The sequence below is a fragment of the Hyla sarda genome, chromosome 5, assembly GCF_029499605.1.
Source record: "Hyla sarda isolate aHylSar1 chromosome 5, aHylSar1.hap1, whole genome shotgun sequence".
NCBI classification, from domain to species: Eukaryota; Metazoa; Chordata; class Amphibia; order Anura; family Hylidae; genus Hyla; species Hyla sarda.
Genome location: NC_079193.1, coordinates 118,853,014 through 118,875,562, shown reverse-complemented (window position 1 = coordinate 118,875,562; position 22,549 = coordinate 118,853,014).

Here is a 22,549-nt window from a genome sequence, read left to right as displayed (position 1 = left end):
ACCAAATGGGCTTCGTCCTTAAGGGGTTAAGTCATGGCAAGAAAGCACAGAAAACCCATGCAGAATTCCTAATTACCTCAGCAAAGCGGCCAGAAAGTGATACCAAAGGGCAGACCACAAAGTGACGTAACCCGAATCCGGCTAGGATTAAAACCTACAACCTCAAGCATAGCTCCTCGCAAAGATGCTCGAACCCCATGATTCAAATACTGACAGAATAAATGAAAACTAATAAAGTACTGAATTTCTTACCTTGACATGTAGCTATGTAGTTGTCCCTAGCATTCCTTGATTAACATGTCTGTACGACTATGGGGTTCCTCTGAAGTGAAAGAAGGACATACAGGAAAAAGTCTTTACATTGCAAAAACAAAGAACCTACTCTAATGAAATGCAGTTAAGTAGGTACACCCAACCATTCCTCTTGCACATCTACTGAGGAGCTGACAACCCGGATAGATCTCACGACAACAATATCTGCATAAAACATACTTTATACTATGATAATGCACCCTAGTGAACCATGTGACTACTCTGAAGATAAATAAAATACTATCTGCAAAGACCTCATCTGACCATAGCCAAAGTTTGAGAGGCCAAAACTCAATTGTGCAAATAGGCACCAGGATGGACTCAATAAACAAAGACACCCCTAAACCCTATTTCAACAGACCTAGCCACTTCAGTAATGAAACTCCCCTGATTCCTGTGAATGAAACGAGTCAGCCTAAAGATAATGAATTATGTTCCTAACAGAAATAGCAAGCCCAAAGGTATTAAACAAATCCAAGAAAAATAAATGATGTCGTTGTCGACCTGATTACATGCCAGGTCTAACAAAAGCGAGCAACTTCCCCAAACACAACTGTCTAACCCAACGAGAATACACGAAAAGCAGAATCATGGTCAATCAGAACCATGACAGGTTATAACCGTAATCAACCTGTAGTCATGACAGGTCTTGCCAAATTAAACTACCCATGCCTTAAATATTACACTCAGATCCAACCAGTGTCCACAACTAAAAACACTAAAAACATTGTCGCCAACCTGAAGCCGTTTCAGGTTGTAACCATAATTTATCTGTAGACATGACAGTCCTAGCCGAAAACAAAGCAACATATCCAGCAACCATGACTATTAAACCCAACAAATATATGTAACTAATAATATTGCTGTCAACCTGAAGCCATGACAGGTTGTAATCATGATTGACTTGTGGACATGACAAGTCTCAACGGAAAACCAAGCTATATCCCTTTATGCACAATCCAATATTAAGACAACATACTAACTCACCAAATCAAATGCTGAAATGCCAAGACTAAATGCTATAACATGTGTCCAGACTTAAAAAACAAACGTATACACAAAATAACACTAACGCATGCACCAGACGTGTGCACAGAATAATTACATTCCCGTGTACACAGACTAACAAAATGCTATGAGAAGCATGCGCAATGTCAACTATATGAATGTATAGTTTGAGCACCATAAAAGGCATGCACAGTAAAACACTATAAAATGTATGGACCATATAAGATATGAACGTACAGTACAGACTAAAAGTTTGGACACACCTCATTCAAAGAGTTTTCTTTATTTTCCTTACTATGAAAATTGTAGATTCACACTGAAGGCATCAAAACTATGAATTAACACATGTGGAATTATAGACATAACAAAAAAAGTGTGAAACAACTGAAAATATGTCATATTCTAGGTGGAAAGTGTCCCCAAGTGCAGTCACAAAAACTATCAAGAGCTACAAAGAAACTGGCTCACATGCGGACCGCCCCAGGTAAGGAAGAACAAGAGTCACCTCTGCTGCGGAGGATAAGTTCATCCGAGTCACCAGCCTCAGAAATCTAAGGTTAACAGCAGCTCAGATTAGAGACCAGGTCAATGCCACACAGAGTTCTAGCAGCAGACACATCTCTAGAACAACTGTTAAGAGGAGACTGTTTGAATCAGGCCTTCATGGTAGAATATCTGCTAGGAAACCACTGCTAAGGACAGGCAACAAGCAGAAGAGACTTGTTTGGGTTAAAGAACACAAGGAATGGACATAAGACCAGTGGAAATCTGTGATTTGGTCAGATGAGTCCAAATTTGAGATCTTTGGTTCCAACCACCGTGTCTTTGTGCGACGCAGAAAAGGTGAACGGATGGACTCTACATGCCTGGTTCCCACCATGAAGCATGGAGGAGGAGGTGTGATGGTTTGGGGGTGCTTTGCTGGTGACACTGTTGGGGATTTATTCAAAATTGAAGGCATACTGAAGCAGCATGGCTACCACAGCATCTTGCAGCGGCATGCTATTCCCTCTTGTTTGCTTTTAGTTAGACCATCATTTATTTTTCAACAGGACAATGACCCCAAACACACCTCCAGGCTGTGTAAGGGCTATTTCACCAAGGAGGAGAGTGATGGGGTGCTGCGCCAGATGACCTGGCCTCCACAGTCACTAGACCTGAACCCAATGAAGGCAAAAGGGCCAACAAGTGCTAAGCATCTCTAGGAACTCCTTCAAGACTGTTGGAAGACCATTTCAGGCGACTACCTCTTGAAGCTCATCAAGAGAAAGCCAACAGTGTGCAAAGCAGTAATCAAAGCATAAGGTGGCTACTTTGAAGAACCTAGAATATGACATATTTTCAGTTGTTTCACACTTTTTTGTTATGTCTATAATTCCACATGTGTTAATTCATAGTTTTGATGCCTTTAGCGTGAATCTACAATTTTCATAGTCATGAATAATAAAGAAAACTCTTTGAATGAGAAGGTGTGTCCAAACTTTTGGTCTGTACTGTATACCAAGTATAAATGTATTAAACGAATGCATAGCATAAACTGCTAGACACGTATGTAGAGCATAACGATATGAACATGTGCCCAGCATGAACACGATAACCTTATGCCCAGCACCAAACACCATGACCGCATGCCCAGAACAAACTGCAACCATATACACAGAACAAACTATATGAGCGTATGCATAGAACAAACTTTATATGGGAATGCACAGAACAAACTATATGAGCGAATGCACAGAACAAACTATACAAGCAAATGCACAGAACAAACTATACGATCTAATGCACAGAACAAACTATAAACGCGTGACAAGAACAAACTAAATGAGTGTATGCACAGAACAAATTATATGAGTGTAAGTACAGAACAAGCTATATAAGCGTATGCCCAAAACAAATTATATGAGCATATGCACAGAACAAACTATGCGTGTATGGCCAGAACAATTTATATAAGCATACGCACAGAACAACTATAGAACAAACTACTGTATATGAGCATATGTACAGAACAAACTATATAAGCGTATGCCCAAAAACAAACTATAAACGCTTGTGCAGAGTACAAACTATATGCGTGTATGGTCAGAACAATCTATATGAGCATATGCACAGAACAAACTATATGTGTGAATGAAATTAGCACTGATGGATTGTGATAAAGTTAAAAACTTCACTTTTATTATTTCCCATAAAATTGTGAACAAAAAATTATTAATAAATAGTGCAAAAAAGTTTCAGCCGCCACCTTTATGAGCTGAAAGTAATAGGTGTAACTTACTCTTGCCAGGAGTAAGTTACACCCAAAACTACTTGTGGAGTTCGAGTCTCTGTTCACACTGATATTAGTCTCATATATTTCTGGATTGTAACTCCCTGCCAGGAGTAGATTACACCCAAACGCTTATAGAGTTCAAGTCTCTGTTCACACTGATAATGGTGTCATATAGTTTTGGGCTTTAACACCCAAAAACGCTTCTGGAGTAGAGTCTCTGTTCACATTAATAATGGTGCCATATATTTTTACATTATTGTTTGAAGTGTGCAGCGGGTATTGTTTATACCACCATTGTATTTTTGCCGATGTTCAAATAATCCTAGGGCATCAAGTGTGACAAACCGCACATATGTTAAAGTCTCTGTGCACACTATATAGATGGATACCAATTCCACACCGTCATTTGCTGTATATTTAGGATGATAATCACATAACCATAAACAGTATAAATCGACCGCTGTCCATCTTGACCATGGGGTATCCTATGTGTCCTAGGTTCACAGGTGAGAAATTGGGTTATACATTTTGGGAAAATTTCTCTCCTTTTACCCCCTGTAAAAATTCAAAAACTGGGTTTCCAAGAACATGCGAATGTAAAAAATGAAGATTTTGAATTTTCTCCTTCACTTTGCTGGTATTCCTGTGAAACACCTAAAGGGTCAACACGCTCACTGAATTTTGGATACTTTGAGGGGTGCAGTTTTTATAACTGGGTCATTTGTGGGGTATTTCTAATATGAAGGCCCTTCAAATCCACTTCAAAACTGAACTGGTCCCTGAAAAATTCCGATTCTGAAAATTTTGTGAAAAATTGGAAAATTGCTGCTGAACTTTGAAGCCCTCTGATGTCTTCCAAAAGTAAAAACATGTCAACTTTATGATGCAAACATAAAGTAGACATATTGTATATGTGGATCAATGTATAATTTATTTGGAATGTCTATTTTTCTTATAAGAAGAACAAATGGAAAAACCAGCGCTCGGAGGCAGTATATAACATAATAACAATCAAACCAAAATATAGTAGATTGTCACTGAGATGGACTTACTTCACTAGGGGAGATGTGTAGGTACAGTAACCTTTCACATCATCCCCTTCCTGGAGAGTATGACAAAAAGGCCCGGAGGTCCGTGGATAGATAGGGTAGGTTTTATTGCGACGCGTTTCGGAGGGCTTACAGGATCGCCTCCTTCCTCAGGCATATATCAAAGCAAAGTAATAACAGCCCCCTTAAATACATACCATGTCCGGGGTAGAGGCGTGTTAATTGGTTCTTGTGTTCTAATGGAAGGATGGTTTGAGGACCTGCAGATCCGGTTCTGCAGGTCACATGTTCCAGAGTCACGTGATCATAGATCACGTGATACCCAGAGGTATAGTGATTACCTCCTAAGGGGAGGAAAGCCCGGAGTTCCGGCAATGTGACCCGCGACCACGTGACGAAAATCGCCACGTGATCGGGGATGACCCGCCGGCCCTCCGGACAAATGCGTTCCACGCTGGAGCGCTCCCAATGCGCAAGCGGAGATGGATGGAACACTCGACGCCTGCGCACCAGGCGTGTCGGCGACCCGATGCGCTCCAGGGCGGAACGCACTAAGGTGACTATCAGTAAATTGTTAAAGAACCAAAAACGCCCATCCTACGGACATGTTTACAAAACAGGGAGGCAAGTAATACATTAAGAGAAACATGTTCAATTAAAAACATACAATACTGATATAGTATAATATAAAAAGGATACAAATATAAAAATATATAAATATAGTGTACACATGTACACGCAGGTGCAAAGACATATGCACGCGCATGTACACATGCATAAAGCACTCAGTCACACATATGCTAACATACACACCCATACTCTCATATGTATATATATATATATATATATATATACATACACATACACATACATACATACACATTCACATATACTTAGAAATAAACATACACACATACACGTATTAACATACACCTACACACATAAATGTATACACACATAAAAAATACATATACCAGTGTACATACATACATGCATGCACATATAGTCACACATAGATATCACATTAAACACATAGAGCATATTCTAACATATCACATCTCAATCACAGGCATATAATTAATTTAACATTATAAAAAGAGAAAGAATAACACATTATATATATATATACACATATACATGTATCCATGTGTATACGCACACACATGTATCCATGTGCACATACACACACAGCCACATTCTTCCATATGAAAGGATAGCTAAAATACATACTCCACAATATATGCATGTCATATAAAATTCGCGTCAATTACTTGATGTATAGAGGAATCAATGCACTTGTTCTAAGGATTCGTTTAACCCCCGGGGCATTAAGGTGTTCAATTTGAAGATCCAAAACATCTCCTTATTACATAGTAGTTTGTAATTATTATTTGGAATCTTTTCAAGAGGTGTTATTCTTAATAGTGTTGGATCTCTATTGTGTTGGAGGTTAAAATGCCTAGATACACTATGGAGGTTGAAGCCATGGCGTATATTGAATCTATGGCCATTGATACGCTGTCTTAAACTCGTAGTGGTTCTACCAATATATCTACCAAGTCACACGGACACTCCAGTAGGTATATGATATAGCCACTAGCACAGTTAAGGTAATCCTTGATGTAATAGGGTTTACAATCGGCTATGGGAATTTCGGTTCTCCTGTGCATAATAATGTCACAACATTTACAATTCTTAAGTCCACATTTGTAGGCCCCTGTAATAGCCTCACCTCCAAATAACGTACCCACCTCCCTCCGTGGGGTAAATTTCTTTTTTTGCTTAGTGGGTATTGATGGTGCAATGAGGTTTTTTAGGGTCTTTGATCTTCTAAAGATGCATCTAGGATTTTTAGGGACTATTTTCTCCATAATGGGATCCTGTTTGATGAGGTCCCAATTTTTTGAAAGGATCTTTTTGATGTGGCCATGTGAGGTATTGAATCGAGTTAAAAAGGCTAGATCCAATCTCTCTTGGTTGTCTCCGTTGGTGGCAGATTTCACCTGTAGACATTCATTTTGTCCAAGTTGTGAAATCCTGTCACTAGCATCTTTTATAAGTGGTTCAGGGTATCCTTTCTCCCTGAACCTACTTTCTAGAGTCTTTAGTAGAGAAGAGCATTGTAGGTCAGAGGAGCAATTGCGTCGTATACGCCTCATTTGCCCATATGGGATATTGGTTTTCCATGATTTTAGATGACAACTAGAAAAATCTAGGTAGTTATTTGCATCCACCTCCTTAAAATAGGTGGTGGTGCAAATTTGACCAGATTCGATGTAGATTTTCAAATCTAGAAAGACTACCTCGGATCCACTGATGGTAGATGTAAAATTTAGACCCCAGTTATTTTGGTTGATTTCAACTATAAAGGACAGCAAGGAGTCTTCCGTGCCGTCCCAAACTAAAATAATATCATCTATGAACCTACAATAAAAGATTATATGGGGATGTTGGAGGAAATTTGTCTCAAAAGACCCTACGTACAGGTTTGCGTAGCATGGGGCGAATTTAGTCCCCATTGCTGTACCGCAAACCTGTACGTAGTGGGTGTGGTCATAAACAAAATAGTTATGTTCTAATGTAAATTTAATGGAATTTAAAATAAATTCCTGTTGCTTAATGGGCATAAGCGGATCCTGAGATAGAAATCCCTTTACTGCCTCCAAACCTTTTTTATGTGGGATATTACTATATAATGCAGCAACATCTAGTGTTGCCCATATATAGTGTTCCTTCCACTCCAAATCTTTTAGTAGTGATAGTAGGTGACCAGTATCCCGTAGGTAGGCCGGTAGGGATATAACATACTTTTGTAATTGATGATCTATATATTCGGATAGCCGACTTGTCACCGATTCCATCCCTGCTATTATAGGGCGTCCTGGTGGTTTAATGGGGTCCTTATGGACTTTAGGGAGAAAATAGAAATAAGGTACCGAGGGGTTATGGTTGTAGATATAATTTCTCTCTCTTTTTAGGAGGCAGTTATCTCGTAATGCCTCATCTAATAAAGTTTTTAGGGAGCTATTGTAACTAGTAGTTGGATCCTATTCTAGTTTCAGATAGTATTTACTATCTGAAAGGATCCTGAGTGACTCTTGATGATAGTCTATATAATCCATCAGGACTATCCCTCCCCCCTTATCTGCTGATTTAAGCACTATATCAGTATCTTCCATAAGGGATTTGAGTGTTTTTTGTTGTAGAGAGGTAAGATTTTTTCTATAGTGGTGTTGTCCTTTGGTGTTTTTAAGTTGCATAGTTCTAAAGTCCTCCAAAACTTTATTATAGAAGATTTCTATATGAGCTCCCTTACTTTCAAGTGGGTAGAAGGTGGATTCAGGTTTTAAAGAGGTAGGGATCGGGTCATCTAGGATGGAACTAACCAAGTCGTCAACTTCAATATGCACAATACTGCCGGGATTCCCATTTATAGGGGTGGTATCATCTTTATATTTCAATTTTTTAAGGGCAAAGTGACGCTGAAGAGTCAATTTCCTCACAAATCTATTTAAATCAACAAACAGTTCAAATAGGTTAGGTTCACTACTGGGGCTAAAGGACAGGCCTTTCCTAAGTACTTCTATTTCACATACAGAAAGTTTATGTTTAGATAAATTAAAGATACCAGTTCGTTTTTCAACTATAGTGGTATCCACATTTTCTGGTTCGTAGTTTTTTGTCTTTTTTTCATTGCACTGCCATTTATGTCCTCCTCTACATCCTCTACGTTTTCGATAATTCTTTTCCGGGGATTGAAGAATTTGGTTATTTGAGGGGTTATACTTCCACCATGTGTGTCATGTGACACCACAGAGGGATTTTGAGAGGTGGTTGTGGTATGTGAGCAAATATGGGGAGTGGGGGTAAGCTCAACGGGAACTACACATAAGGGGGCCGAAGACTCTAATTCCATTATATTTGTATCGTGTATGTCAACTGACACCGTAATGGTGTTAGAAGGTTTAGGGATACTAATTATCGCACTTTTATTAGTAGGTAAAGGATCAGGGTTGGCTCCTTTCTGTATATTGGGGGTCAAAGCTTCTTTATTGGTCTTATATTTCAATTGATTGATAGATTTGGTGTTTTTATTAATTTTATGATATTTACTGTTGTAGAATGTTCTACCATAGGATATATATGGTTTCTTAGGTGGATTTGCATAGTTGCACTCCACAGCAGTGTCCAGGGTGCCAACACCGACCAGGCTCCGCCCACTATTGTTGGAAAGTCCCGGTCTACGCCGTGCACCGATGTCACTGCTGACTGGGATGGCACTAGTAGCGGCCGAGCTCCACCTACCCAATTTGGGGGGTCTCGGTCCACGCTGTACACCATGATCCCCACCTGCCGGAATGGCACAATCATTAGAATTAGAGTTGATATAATTGGGTTTGGTGTTTACTTTAGTGTGGTGTTTAAGATTTAGATCCCTAATTAGTTTATTGAGTTTCCGGTTTATAAGGATATTTTCCCATTTATACTCCCCTGATATTGTTAAATCCAGAGTATTGTTGTTCAGGGTACCAATCAAGGTCTGTAAAGATGTCACAAGTTCATACATAAGTATTTTACGTTTCTCTATCAGTTTATCCAACATGAGGCTAGAGAAGGTGTTCATCATCACCTCCCATTCGCCTGTGAAGGACACATCTGATATGAAAGCGGATTTAAAAGGCATGCAGAGACCTTTAGGTGTAAGGTTATTTTTACGATACAGAAAAAGAAAAAGCCAATCTATAGTATGTCGTAAAAGGTCGTCTACTAGGTTCTTAATTGTAAAGCGACCTATGGTAGTAGGAGGCTCGCTACAACCGAGATGTTCCGAGGAATTAACCTCTGGTAGAGAAGGTTCATCATAGTCCCAATTTAAATAATGGCTCATAGATGTCTCCTTCAATATGTTAGATTTTATTCTTCCAAAGAGTTTAGGCCAATGATTGTGGAGATATCCGATGTAGTTGAAGGGAGATCGCTCAGCCTGTAATACCGGCATCCTCCAAAATAGGGAAGGGCCGTGGATAAAAAAAAAAATTATAATAGATAAAACAGAAAGAGGCGGCGCTCAGATCCCAAAAGCGATTGAAAGTAGGAGAGGTTTGTACTCACCCGGTGTATGTGGGAGGTCACAGGACAGTGATCCCCCACTAACACCTGGAGTCCTCTTGTCACTTATATACTGAAACAATCTCCGTCATGTAGACATCCCTTAGGGAGGGCGCAGGGTGAGCCGGAATCACAGTGCCGTGGTCCGTGTATGAAAGAAGAACAAATGGAAAAACCAGCGCTCGGAGGCAGTATATAACATAATAACAATCAAACCAAAATATAGTAGATTGTCACTGAGATGGACTTACTTCACTAGGGGAGATGTGTAGGTACAGTAACCTTTCACATCATCCCCTTCCAGGAGAGTATGACAAAAAGGCCCGGAAGGTCCGTGGATAGATAGGGTAGGTTTTATTGCGACGCGTTTCGGAGGGCTTACAGGATCGCCTCCTTCCTCAGGCATATATCAAAGCAAAGTAATAACAGCCCCCTTAAATACATACCATGTCCGGGGTAGAGGCGTGTTAATTGGTTCTTGTGTTCTAATGGAAGGATGGTTTGAGGACCTGCAGATCCGGTTCTGCAGGTCACATGTTCCAGAGTCACGTGATCATAGATCACGTGATACCCAGAGGTATAGTGATTACCTCCTAAGGGGAGGAAAGCCCGGAGTTCCGGCAATGTGACCCGCGACCACGTGACGAAAATCGCCACGTGATCGGGGATGACACGCCGGCCCTCCGGACAAATGCGTTCCACGCTGGAGCGCTCCCAATGCGCAAGCGGAGATGGATGGAACACTCGACGCCTGCGCACCAGGCGTGTCGGCGACCCGATGCGCTCCAGGGCGGAACGCACTAAGGTGACTATCAGTAAATTGTTAAAGAACCAAAAACGCCCATCCTACGGACATGTTTACAAAACAGGGAGGCAAGTAATACATTAAGAGAAACATGTTCAATTAAAAACATACAATACTGATATAGTATAATATAAAAAGGATACAAATATAAAAATATATAAATATAGTGTACACATGTACACGCAGGTGCAAAGACATATGCACGCGCATGTACACATGCATAAAGCACTCAGTCACACATATGCTAACATACACACCCATACTCTCATATGTATATATATATATATACATACACATACACATACATACATACACATTCACATATACTTAGAAATAAACATACACACATACACGTATTAACATACACCTACACACATAAATGTATACACACATAAAAAATACATATACCAGTGTACATACATACATGCATGCACATATAGTCACACATAGATATCACATTAAACACATAGAGCATATTCTAACATATCACATCTCAATCACAGGCATATAATTAATTTAACATTATAAAAAGAGAAAGAATAACACATTATATATATATATACACATATACATGTATCCATGTGTATACGCACACACACACGTAAAAGCACGTGTGTGCACATACACACACAGCCACATTCTTCCATATGAAAGGATAGCTAAAATACATACTCCACAATATATGCATGTCATATAAAATTTGCGTCAATTACTTGATGTATAGAGGAATCAATGCACTTGTTCTAAGGATTTAACCCCCGGGGCATTAAGGTGTTCAATTTGAAGATCCAAAACATCTCCTTATTACATAGTAGTTTGTAATTATTATTTGGAATCTTTTCAAGAGGTGTTATTCTTAATAGTGTTGGATCTCTATTGTGTTGGAGGTTAAAATGCCTAGATACACTATGGAGGTTGAAGCCATGGCGTATATTGAATCTATGGCCATTGATATGCTGTCTTAAACTCGTAGTGGTTCTACCAATATATCTAAGGTCACACGGACACTCCAGTAGGTATATGATATAGCCACTAGCACAGTTAAGGTAATCCTTGATGTAATAGGGTTTACAATCGGCTATGGGAATTTCGGTTCTCCTGTGCATAATAATGTCACAACATTTACAATTCTTAAGTCCACATTTGTAGGCCCCTGTAATAGCCTCACCTCCAAATAACATACCCACCTCCCTCGGTGGGGTAAATTTCTTTTTTTGCTTAGTGGGTATTGATGGTGCAATGAGGTTTTTTAGGGTCTTTGATCTTCTAAAGATGCATCTAGGATTTTTAGGGACTATTTTCTCCATAATGGGATCCTGTTTGATGAGGTCCCAATTTTTTGAAAGGATCTTTTTGATGTGGCCATGTGAGGTATTGAATCGAGTCAAAAAGGCTAGATCCAATCTCTCTTGGTTGTCTCCGTTGGTGGCAGATTTCACCTGTAGACATTCATTTTGTCCAAGTTGTGAAATCCTGTCACTAGCATCTTTTATAAGTGGTTCAGGGTATCCTTTCTCCCTGAACCTACTTTCTAGAGTCTTTAGTTGAGAAGAGCATTGTAGGTCAGAGGAGCAATTGCGTCGTATACGCCTCATTTTCTGTTTTATCTATTATATTATTTTTCTTATAAGCAGAGAGCTTTAAAGTAAAAAAAAAAATGCAACATTTTCAATTTTTTCATCAAATTTTGGAATTTTTCACCAAAAAATGAAACAAGTATAAACAAAATTTTACCACTAACATAAAGTAAAATATGTCACGAAAAAAACAATCTCGGAATCAGAATGAAAGGTAAAAGCATCCCAGAGTTATTAATGCTTGAAGTGACAGTGGTCAGATGTTCAAAAAAATGGCCGGGTCCTTAAGGTATATTTGGGCTGGGTCCTTAAGGGGTTAGAGACACAAAGGACACTGTTTCTAAAATTAATGATGTACTTGTCACAGACTCAACATCACTAATGAGTTTGGACGTTTAGAATTTGTACAGTAATAGTTGGCAAGATTTAGGCATTTATGCAATTAGAACTTATCTAGAAACTAAGAGTAGACAGACACTTTTAGAAGCACATTTATGAAGGGATTTAGGGGGACATTTATCATCGTTGCTTTGGTAAGCAAGTTCTGTAGGCATTTATTTTTTTTTTTCTTTAGTTTTGCTTATGTATGACATATTTATCATACTATCACAGAGGGTTGATAAATTTGGCTCACATAAGCAAAAACCAAAAAATCACTTTTGAATACAATTTTTTTTAGCACACATAAGCAAAAACCAATAAAGGACTTCAGAACACAAATTTGCAGCTTTGAAAAAAATGTGTGATATATTTATGTATTCCATTTTTTTACCACTTTTTTCCCCTAAATGTACTAACGCATATTTTTTTTTTTACTACTCATTTCAGATCCGTGTATACTGTGGATTACTTTAGATTCGGAGGACTACGGTGACCAGTGTTTTTATTGCTTAATGTTAATAAAATGGTTAATGGGGGCTTTTGGGGGAGTTTTTTTTGTAAATAAATTTTTTTTAAACATGTGTTTTTTTAATTTACTTTACAGGCTTAAAGGGGTACTCCGCCCCTGACATCTTATCCCCTATCCAAAGGATAGGGAATAAGATGTTAGATCGCCGCAGTCCCGCTGCTGGGGACCCCGGGGATCGCTGCTGCGGCACCCCGCCATCATTACTGCACAGAGCGAGTTCGCTATGTGCGTAATGACGGGCGATACAGGGGCCGGAGCAGCGTGACGTCATGGCTCCGCACCTCATGACATCACGGCCCGTCCCCTTAATGTAAGTCAATGGCAGGGGGCGTGACGACCGACACGCCCCCTCCCATAGACTTGTATTTAGGGGGCGGGTCATGACGTCATGAGGGGCGGGGCCGTGACGTAACGATGCTCCGGTCCCTGTATTGCCCGTCATTAAGTGCAGAGCGACCTCGCTCTGCGCAGTAATGATAGCGGGGTGCTGCATCAGCGATCCCCGCGGTCCCCAGCAGCGGGACCCCGGCGATCTGACATCTTATCTTATAGGGGATAAGATGTCTAGGGGCGGAGTACCCCTTTAATAGTGGAAGCCGTCTTATAGAGGGAGTCCATTAATAAGCCGGGCTTAGTGTTAGCCACAAAAACAGCTAGCGCTAACCCCCAATTATTCCCCCGGGACCAACCCTAACCCTAACCTAGGCGCTAACAGGCTGGCATTATTTAGGCTGGGGAGGGCCAGTAACAATGGTCCTCACCCACCCTGGTAATGTCAGGCTGTTGCTGCTTGGTTGGTATTTGGCTGAGAATAAAAATAGGGGGAACCTTATGCTTTTTTTTTTTTTTGCATAAATAATTAAATATAAAAAAAAAATGCTTAGGGTTCCCCTATTTTAACCCCTTCCCGACCTATGACATACCTGTACGTCATGGGTGGCAAGGTGTTCCCGACCCATGACATACAGGTACGTCATGGACATTACTGCCGCTACTCGCGGCACCCCGCAGCGCTCGGAAAGATGGTGGCTATCACTGATAGCCAGCCATCTTACCGTGCGACCACGGGGGGTTTCGTCCCCCACCCCCCCCAGCGATCGCTGCTATCAGCTGGTCAAATCTGACTAGCTGATAGCAGCGTTTCGCTATCAGAATACTTAGCAGCGCGGTGTGTGAGTCCCGATCATGGGGATCAGGACACACACCGCTCTGCTAAGTGTCCCTGACCCGTCCCCCGGTGTCACTTACCCGTCCGAGCGGTGTCCCGAGCGGTCCCGGCATCCTCCGTGCGGTCCCGGCGTCCTCCATGCGGTCCCGGCTGCGCTGCGTCCCGGAGGTGAGTTTCCGGCAGCAGTGCAGCATCTTCATTGGCAGCAGTGAGATCGCCGTAAAGCGATCTCACTGCTGCCTCTGAGAGTTTCAAAACTGCAACTCCCAGCATGCCCAGACAGCCTTTGGCTTTCTGGGCATGCTGGGAGTTGTAGTTTTGCAACATCTGGAGGTCCACAGTTTGGAGACCACTGTGTAATGGTCTCCAATCTGTGCTCTTCCAGATGTTGCAAAACTACAAATCTCAGCATGCTCAGTCTGTCCAGGCATGCTGGGAGTTGTAGTTCTCTAACATCTTGAAGAGCACAGATTGGAGACCATTATACAGTGGTCTCCAAACTGTGGACCTCCAGATGTTGCAAAACTACAACTCCCAGCATGCCCAGACTGCCCAAGCATGCTGGAAGTTGTAGTTCGGCAACATCTGATCCTTCAGATATTGCCGAACTACAACTTCCAGCATGCCTTGGCAGTCTGGGCATGCTGGGAGTTGTAGTTTTGCAACATTTGGAGGCACACTAGTTGGGAAACATTGTCCGTTTCCTACCTCAGTGCCTCCAGCTGTTGCAATTGTTGCAAAACTATAACTCCCAGCATGCACTGACAGACCATGCATGCTGGGAGTTGTAGTTTTGCAACAGCTGGAGGCACACTGGTTTGGAAACACTAAGTTTGGTTGCAAAACACTTGAAAGTTTATTACTTAACTTAGTGTTTCCAAACCAGTGTTCCTCCAGCTGTTGCAAAACTACAACTCCCAGCATGCACGGACAGCCAAAGGGCATGCTCGGAGTTTGCAACAGCTGGATGTTTGCCCCCTCCCCCCAATGTGAATGTACAGGGTGCACTCACATCGGCGGAGGTTTACAGTGAGTGCTGCAAGTTTGAGATGGCGCAAATTTTGCGCTGCAGCTCAAATTTCCAGCGGCAAACTGGCTGTGAACCTCTGCCCATGTGACTGTACCCTAAAAACACTACACTAACCTAAAATAAAAAGTAAAAAACACTACATATACACATACCCCTACACAGCCCCCCTCCCCCCAAAAAATGAAAAACGTCTGGTACGCTACTGTTTCCAAAACGGAGCCTCCAGCTGTTGCAAAATAATAACTCCCAGTATTGCCGGACAGCCATTGACTGTCCAGGCATGCTGGGAGTTTTGCAACAGCTGGAGGCACCCTGTTTGGGAATCACTGGCGTAGAATACCCCTATGTCCACCCCTATGCAAATCCCTAATTCAGGCCTCAAATGCGCATGGCGCTCTCTCACTTTGGAGCCCTGTCGTATTTCAGGGCAACAGTTTTGGGACACATATGGGGTATCGCCGTACTCGGGAGAAATTGCCTTACACATTTTGGGGGGCTTTTTCTTCTTTAACCCCTTATGAAAAGGTGAAGTTGGGGTCTACACCAGCATGTTAGTGTAAAAAAATAAATTTTTTACACTGACATGCTGGTGTTGCCCTATACTTTTCATTTTCACAAGAGGTAAAAGGGAAAAAAGACCCTCTAAATTTGTAATGCAATTTCTCCTGAGTACGGAGATACCCCATATGTGGGCACAAAGTGCTCTGGGGGCGCACAACAAGGCCCAGAAGGGAGAGTGCACCATGTACATTTGAGGCGATTGGCACAGGGGTGGCTGATTGTTACAGCAGTTCTGACAAACGCAAAACAATAAATATCCATATGTGACCCCATTTTGGAAACTACACCCCTCACGGAATGTAATAAGGGGTGCAGTGAGCATTTACACCCCACTGGTGTATGACAGATTTTTGGAACAGTGGTCTGTGAAAATGAAAAATAAAATTTTTGATTTGCACAGTCCACCGTTTCAAATATCTGTCAAACGCCAGTGGGGTGTAAATGCTCACTGCACCCCTTATTACATTCCATGAGGGGTATAGTTTCCAAAATGGGGTCACATGTGGGGGGGTCCACTGTTCTGGCACCATAGGGGCTTCCTAAATGGGACATGCCCCCCAAAAACCCTTTCAGAAAAACTCACTCTCCAAAATCCCATTGTCGCTCCTTCCCTTCTGAGCCCTCTACTGCGCCCACCGAACATTTTACATACGCATATGAGGTATTTCCTTACTCGAGAGAAATTGGGTTACAAATTTTAGGGTGATTTCTCTCCTTTTACCCCTTGTAAAAATTCAAAAATTGGATCTACAAGAAAATGCGAGTGTAAAAAATGAAGATTTAGAATTTTCTCCTTCACTTTGCTGCTATTCCTGTGAAACACCTAAAGGGTTAAAACACTTACTGAATGTCATTTTGAATACTTTGGGGGGTGCAGTTTTTATAATGGGGTCATTTATGGGGTATTTCTAATATGAAGATCCTTAAAATCCACTTCCAACCTGAACTGGGCCCTGAAAAATTACGATTTTGAAAATCTTGAGAAAAATTGGAAAATTGCTGCGGAACTTTGAAGCCCTCTGATGTCTTCCAAAAGTAAAAACTTGTCAATTTTTTAATGCAAACACAAAGTAGACATATTGTATATGTGAATCAATATGTAATTTATTTGGAATATCCATTTTCCTTTCAAGCAGAGACTTTCAAAGTTAGAAAAATGCTAAATTTTCAAAATTTTCATGAAATTTTTAGATTTTTTACCAAGAAAGGATACAAATATCAGTGAAATTTTACCGATAAAATAAAGTAGAATATGTCACGAAAAAACAATCTCGGAACCAGAATGATAAGTAAAAGCATTCCAAAGTTATTAATGTTTAAAGTGACAGTGGTCAGATTTTCAAAAAATGCCCAGGTCATGAAGGTGAAAATGGGCTGGGTCATGAAGGGGTTAATTTTTGACACTCCGGGACGGTTGGTACCGGTACCGGATTATTACTGGGGTAATAATTGGGGTTTAGTGCTAGCTGTTTTTGTGGCTAACGCTAAGCCCAGGCTTAGTAATGGACTCCCTCTATAGGACAGCTTCCACTACTAAGCCTGTCAAGCAAAAAAAAAATAAAAAAAACACAACAGGTTTAAAAAAAAAACACTCCCCCACAACCCCTTGTTAACCATTTTATTAACATTAAACAGAAAGAAAAAAAAACGCTGATCATCGACGCAGTCCACGAAGTACTCCGAAGTAGTCCACAGGATACACTGATCTGAAATGAGAAAAAAAAAAGAAAAATAGGTTAATACATTTATTGTCACCCGCCTGCGCATCTCCCGTGCCGCACGACCACAACTGCCAGCATGCCCTTACAGTAAGGACATGCTGAGAGTTGTAGTCATGTGGTGCTGGAGATGTGCGGGTGAGTGACAAGCTTGTCACCTATCCCCCTCCGCTGTATGACTACAGCTCCCAACATGCCCTTACAGTAAGGACATGCTGGGAGTTGTAGTTGTGTGGCGGGGGCGGGTGACAAGCTTGTCACCTGCATTCTGATGCACAACTACAACTCCCAACATACCCTTACTGTAAGGGCATGCTGGGAGTAGTAATAGTGTTGCAGGGGGCAGGTGACAAGCTTGTCACCCACCCCATAACTACAACTCCCAGCATGCCCTTACAGTAAGGACATGCTGGGGGTTGTAGTTGTGCAGCAGAGGGCAGGTGACAAGCTTGTCACCCGCCACCGCCGCACAACTACAACTCCCAGCATGTCCTTACTGTAAGGACATGCTGGGAGTTGTAGTCGTGCAAGCCAGGGAGGCGGGCGGTAATGCACTCCGCTCTCTGGCCGGCGTTGATCATAAAATCCCTGTAATTTCATATTTCCCGCCGAAATTTGAAATGACAGTAAACTCCACAGCGCTGTAGCAAAGGGAGCCCGGGCTGACATAACACTCAGCGTGTACCGCAGCGCTGAGGGATGGCAGGGACGGCTCCTGAACATCTCCCGGCCCCTCTGCTGGAGTCCCGGGCAGCTGCAAAGTGATGCCAGCCCGGGCTTCTTTTAAAATATAACGGAGCCGCAGAGTTTTAGTCCCTACTGTAAGATCAAATTTCACGCTGGGTGCCGTGATTGGCTGCTCGGTCTCGGCCAATCACGGGACCCAGCGGGAAATGTGAAATTACATTAGGGACTCCAAAAACTCCACGGCGCCGAGGTTCTATCCCCACTACCCTCACTTAATGACTGAGCACTGATTTACATCCACCCTTGTCTCCTACCCGCGCCGCGCATCTCCCGCCCACTACAAGACTACAACTCCCAGCATGCCCTCACTGTAAGTGCATGCTGGGAGTTGTAGTCTTGCAACAGGTAGCAGACAGATTGGAGATGTGCGGCGTTGGCGGGTGGAAGACAAGGTGGGGATGTAAATCAGCATGATCCATGATCAGGTCAGAAATGCAGAAACATAAGCAAGGTTCAAGCTGGTGTAGATTCCTGGAGCTTTTTAATCAGATGCGCCTAGATCTGCGCAAGTCGCAGTTGATAAATCAGGGTGCACTGGAAAGTGAAAAGTGAAGAAACGTCTACGTGAGCAAGATGTCAAGATGAGTGGTGGGATGTAGACAAAAAGAAAGTCTCACATAAGCAGAGTTGTGCAAAAGTTGCACCAAATATACGGGAAAATAAGCTCTACAAACTTTGATAAATCTGGACCTTAAAGCTCTTTTTTTGCTTACAAAAGTCGCACAAAAAGTCGCATTAGCACCTAAGCAAATTTTTGTGCGACTTTTGGCTGTAAGCAAAAAGCTACAAAAGAGTTTACGAAAGTGAATTTTATTTTTCACTTTGCAGTGGTCAGGGATTTATAAGTGTGAAAGTCACACAAAAAGTCGCAAGCCTTCCAAAACAGCCGTAAATGTAAGCCAGCTGGCTTACAAAACAGCTTTGGAGAGCAAATTTTTATATTTCCCGCTAGCAGCCATGATCACAGCTCCAGCGGGAAATATGATGTAACAATACACAGGAGCCCGGGCTGGCATCACTCTGCAGCCACCGGGCTCCGTCTGAATCTAACCCCGCTACCTTAACTTAATGAAGGGGGAAACTGCTTTACATCCCCCGCTTGTCTCCCACCTGCCCGCACTGCACATCTCCCATCTGTCTGCTACCTGTTACAAGACTACAACTCCCAGCATGCCCCTACAGTGGGGGCATGCTGGGAGTTGTAGTCTTGTAGCAGGCGGGAGATGTGCAGCGCGAGCAGGTGGGAGACAAGGGGGGGATTGTTGCCAGGGTGGTCGAGGACCATTGTTACTGGACCTCCCCATCCTAAATAATGCCAGCCTGTTACCGCCTAGGCCCAGGAGCGCAATTTTTGATGCACCGGGTCTGCTGGTACCGGCTCTTCACGGCACCCCTGTGGTGGTGGATACCGGGGTAATAATTGGGGGTTAGCGCTAGCTGTTTTTGGGGCTAACGCTAAGCCCGGCTTAGTGAGGGACTCCGTCTATAAGTCAGCTTCCACTACTAAGCCTGTCAAGTAAATAAATAAAACACAACACGTTTAAAAAAATAATAATTATTCCAAAAAAAACACTCCCCCACAAGCCCTTGTTAACCATTTTATTAACATTAACCCCTTAAGGACCCAGGACGTACTAGAACGTCCTGGCACCCTGGGCTTTAAGGACCCAGGACATACTAGTACGTCCTGGTGTTTCTCCGGTCTCTGCCGTGCCCCCGGCAGAGATCGGAAGCGGATGCCTGCTGAAATGCTTCAGCAGGCATCCCGGGCAAACGCCGAGGGGGCCATGTAGGCCGCAAATTGCTAGGGAAATCGCCCCTGCGATCTGCGGCGATACCGGGCTGATCGGGCCACCTCCTCCTATCCCCTGCGATCCGTCAATTAGTTAACTGACCAATCGCAGGGGGGGGGGGGGGGGCGGTTACTTCCTCCCGCCCTGCCCGGGAGGATGCGGCGGGGGATGGGGGAGTGCTGGGGCCCGGCCCCGGTACTTACCTCATCCCTGGAGACCCGGATCACGGCGATGAAGACGGCGGCGGCGACAGGAGAGTTCCTCTTCAGCCGCGGTCGGGCCCTTTACAGCAATGCACGTCGCCGTAAAGCGACATGCATTGCTGCAATGGGACCCTGTATACTACAACTCCCAGCATGCCCAGCCAGCCCTTGGCGACTGGGCATGCTGGGAGTTGCAGTTTTGCAACATCTGGAGGTCCACAGTTTGGAGACCACTGTGCCCTTCCAGATGTTGCAAAACTACACATCCTCAGCATGCCCTTACTGTCCAGGCATGCTGGGAGTTGTAGTTCTGTAACATCTGGCCCTTCAGATGTTGCAGAACTACAACTCCCAGCATGCCCGGACAGTTTTCGCATACTGGGAGTTGTAGTTTTGCAACATCTGGAGGGCTACAGCCTGGACACCACTACACAGTGGTCCCCAAACTGTTCTCCTCCAGCTGTTGCGTAACCACTACTCCCAATATGCCCTTCGGCTGCCTGGGCATGCTGGGAGTTGTGGTTTTGCAACAACTGGAAGCACACTGGTTGGGAAACATTGTCTGTTTCCTAACTCAGTGTTTCCCAACCCGTGTGCCTCCAGCTGTTGCAAAACTATAACTACCAGCATGCACTGATAGACCGTGCATACTGGGAGTTGTAGTTTTGCAACAGCTGGAGGTTCCCCCCCCCCCCTCTGTGAATGTACAGGGTACATTCACATGGGCAGGGGGCTTACAGTGAGTATCAGGCTGCAAGTTTGCGATGCAGCAAATTTTGCACGGCAGCTCAAACTCACAGCGGGAAACTCGCTGTAATCCCCCGCCCGTGTCACTGTACCCTAAAAACACTACACTACACTAACACAAAATAAAATAAGTAAAAAACACTACATACACACATACCCCTACACAGCCCCCCTCCCCTCCCCAATAAAAATTAAAAACGTCTGGTACGCCACTGTTTCCAAAATGGAGCCTCCAGCTGTTGCAAAACAACAACTCCCAGTATTGCCGGACAGCCGTTGACTGTCCAAGTATGCTGGGAGTTTTGCAACAGCTGGAGGCACCCTGTTTGGGAATCGCTGGCGTAGAATACCCCTATGCAAATCCCTAATTCAGGCCTCAAATGCACATGGCGCTCTCACTTTGGAGCCCTGTCGTATTCCAAGGCAACAGTTTAGGGCCACATATGGGGTATCGCCGTACTTGGGAGAAATTGCCCAACAAATTTTGGGGGGCTTTTTCTCCTTTCACCCCTTATGAAAAGGGGAAGTTGGGGTCTACACCAGCATGTTAGTGTTAAAAAAAAAAAAAATTTTACACTAACATGCTGGTGTTGCCCTATACTTTTCATTTTGACGAGAGGTAAAAGGGAAAAAAGCCCCCCAAAATTTGTAATGCAGTTTCTCCTGACTACGGAGATACCCCATATGTGGGCGCAAAGTGCTCTGGGGGCGCACAAGGCCCAGAAGGGAGAGTGCACCATGTACATTTGAGGTAATTTGCACAGGGGTGGCTGATTGTTACAGCGGTTTTGACAAATGCAAAAAAATTAAAAAAAACACATGTGACCCCATTTTGGAAACTACACCCCTCACGGAATGTAATGAGGAGTGCAGTGAGAATTTACACCCCACTGGTGTCTGACGGATCTTTGGAACAGTGGGCTGTGCAAATTTAAAATTTTGTACAGCCCACTGTTCCAAAGATCTGACAGACACCAGGGGGGGGTAAATGCTCACTGTACCCCTTGTTACGTTCCTCAAGGGGTCTAGTTTCCAAAATGGTATGCTGTCCTGGCACCATAGGGGCTTCCTAAATGCGACATGGCCCCCGAGCAAAATTTGCTCTCAAAAAGCCAAATATGACTCCTTCTCTTCTGAGCATTGTAGTTCGCCCGTAGTGCACTTCAGGTCAACTTATGGGGTACCTCCATACTCAGAAGAGATGGGGTTACAAATTTTGGGGGGTATTTTCTGCTATTAACCCTTGCATAAATGTGAAATTTGGGGGGAAACATTTTAGTGAAATTTTTTATTTTTTTTTTTACATATGCAAAAGTCGTGAAACACCTGTGGGGTATTAAGGCTCACTTAATTCCTTGTTACGTTCCTCAAGGGGTCTAGTTTCCAAAATGGTATGGCATTTTTTTTTTTTGCTGTTCTGGCACCATAGGGGCTTCCTAAATGCAACATGCCCCCCAAAAACCATTTCTGAAAAACGTACTCTCTAAAATCCCCTTGTCGCTCCTTCGCTTCTGAGCCCTCTACTGCGCCCGCCGAA